Source organism: Tachysurus fulvidraco, chromosome 3, assembly GCF_022655615.1.
Source record: "Tachysurus fulvidraco isolate hzauxx_2018 chromosome 3, HZAU_PFXX_2.0, whole genome shotgun sequence".
In the NCBI taxonomy this organism is placed as follows: domain Eukaryota; kingdom Metazoa; phylum Chordata; class Actinopteri; order Siluriformes; family Bagridae; genus Tachysurus; species Tachysurus fulvidraco.
In genome coordinates, this window is record NC_062520.1 from 1,362,549 (window position 1) to 1,365,048 (window position 2,500).

A 2,500-nucleotide genomic window follows, 5' to 3' on the forward strand; every position below is an offset into this window, starting at 1 on the left:
GGGAGGGAGAGACACACGAGAGACGACAAGAGGAGAGAGATGATGAGAAGAGAGAGAGAGAGAGAGACAGAGAAGAGAAGAACAGAGAGAGAGAGAGGGAGAGACACAGAGAGAGAGAGAGAGACAAACAGAGAACAGAGACAGACACAGAGAGAGAGAGAGAGGAGAAGAGAAGAGAGAGAGAGAGAGAGAGAGAGAGAAGGGGGATAGAGAGAGACAGAGAAGGGTGGATATGTAGAGAGAGAGAGAGATAGTTAGATACAAAAAACAACTATTGATATATATAGAACTCTATATTATTCATTAGAGAGATATGAGAGGATCGGAGAGACCACACAGAGACAGACACAGAGAGAGAGAGACGAGATACAGAGAGGAGAGAGAGAGAGAGAGAGGAGACAAACAGAGAGATGAGATAGAGAGGAGATTAGACACTTTCTAGCACCCACACTAGCCGACGTCTCTCCTCATCGTCATCTGCCCATATATATATCATCTCGATATCCCTCTCTCGTCTATCTCTCTCACATCTCTCTCTCTCACTCCACTATACTAGCTATTTAGATACACATATATCTCCACATATATGCTATCATATCTATCTACTATCATATGAGAGATTTATATGACACACACATATACAGAGACAATACACACATATAAGAGAGATAGAGATATATATAGAGAGATATAGCCAAGAGAGAGAGAGAGGTGTAGTAAATCCCACAGGTGGTGTTGACACACTCAGTAAGAGAACTTCCCCATACATGATGTTCCAGCTGCTTCCCACTGAACAGAAGTGTGACATGGGGCAGTTTGACCAGGTGACAGTGGGGTGAGGAGGGTAATCAGAGGGAACAGAGATGACTTACAGGGAGGACATCCATAACTTAGTGACATGGTGAGGGGACAATAACCTGGAACTTAACACCAGTAATATGAATATAATGTGGACTTCAGATGTGTTGATCACACACTCGCTCCCATTCACATCAACACAGCTGCTGTCGAGTGTCCCGAGCTCTAAGGTCCTCTGTGTCCACATCTCTGAGGACCTCACCTGGTCCCTGGACTCCTCAGGTCATAAGCTGCATTAGTCTATTAAAGCAGCTGCACCGTAACAGACCGAACCTCCTGCAGCTGCTGGTGAAAACTGACCTCACTGGGACAATAAGCTATAATCAAATGTAATGTAAAGACCATGATGTCATTCAGTTCTCTGTCCTGTAGTGTAAACGATTTATTGTCTCTCTGTGCGTCTGTGTGTGTGTCTGTGTGTTATTGTCTCTCTGTGTGTCTCTGTGTTATTGTCTCTGTGTGTCTCTGTATGTTATTGTCTCTCTGTGTGTCTCTGTGTTATTGTCTCTCTGTGTGTCTCTGTGTCTGTGTGTTATTGTCTCTCTGTGTGTCTGTGTGGGTCTGTGTGTTATTGTCTCTCTGTGTGTGTGTGTTATTGTCTCTCTGTGTGTCTGTGTGTGTCTGTGTGTTATTGTCTCTCTGTGTGTCTGTGTGTGTCTGTGTGTTATTGTCTCTCTGTGTGTCTGTGTGTGTCTGTGTGTTATTGTCTCTCTGTGTGTCTGTGTGTGTCTGTGTGTTATTGTCTCTCTGTGTGTCTGTGTGTGTCTGTGTGTTATTGTCTCTCTGTGTCTGTGTGTGTCTGTGTGTTATTGTCTCTCTGTGTGTCTGTGTGTGTCTGTGTTATTGTCTCTCTGTGTGTCTCTGTGTCTGTGTGTTATTGTCTCTCTGTGTGTCTGTGTGGGTCTGTGTGTTATTGTCTCTCTGTGTGTGTGTGTTATTGTCTCTCTGTGTGTCTGTGTGTGTCTGTGTGTTATTGTCTCTCTGTGTGTCTGTGTGTGTCTGTGTGTTATTGTCTCTCTGTGTGTCTGTGTGTGTCTGTGTGTTATTGTCTCTCTGTGTGTCTGTGTGTGTCTGTGTGTTATTGTCTCTCTGTGTGTCTGTGTGTGTCTGTGTGTTATTGTCTCTCTGTGTGTCTGTGTGTGTCTGTGTGTTATTGTCTCTCTGTGTCTGTGTGTGTCTGTGTGTTATTGTCTCTCTGTGTGTCTGTGTGTGTCTGTGTTATTGTCTCTCTGTGAGTCTCTGTGTTATTGTCTCTCTGTGTGTCTGTGTGTTATTGTCTCTGTGTGTGTCTGTGTGTTATTGTCTCTGTGTGTGTCTCTGTGTTATTGTCTCTCTGTGTGTCTGTGTGTTATTGTCTCTGTGTGTGTCTGTGTGTTATTGTCTCTGTGTGTGTCTCTGTGTTATTGTCTCTCTGTGTCTGTGTGTGTCTGTGTGTTATTGTCTCTCTGTGTGTATCTGTGTGTTATTGTCTCTCTGTGTCTGTGTGTGTCTGTGTGTTATTGTCTCTTTGTGTGTATCTGTGTTATTGTCTCTCTGTGTGTCTGTGTGTGTCTGTGTGTTATTGTCTCTCTGTGTGTCTCTGTGTTGTTGTCTCTCTGTGTGTCTGTGTGTGTCTGTGTGTTATTGTCTCTCTGTGTCTGTG

The 2,500-nt window shown here is 44.0% G+C and overlaps 1 protein-coding gene across 1 annotated transcript in view; it reads right to left on the minus strand.

The window, feature by feature from the left end:
• mfsd1l (major facilitator superfamily domain containing 1-like) overlaps positions 1-2,500 on the minus strand; it is a 14,047-nt gene that overhangs the window by 6,157 nt on the left and 5,390 nt on the right. The gene's annotated exons all lie outside the window — the stretch shown is intronic.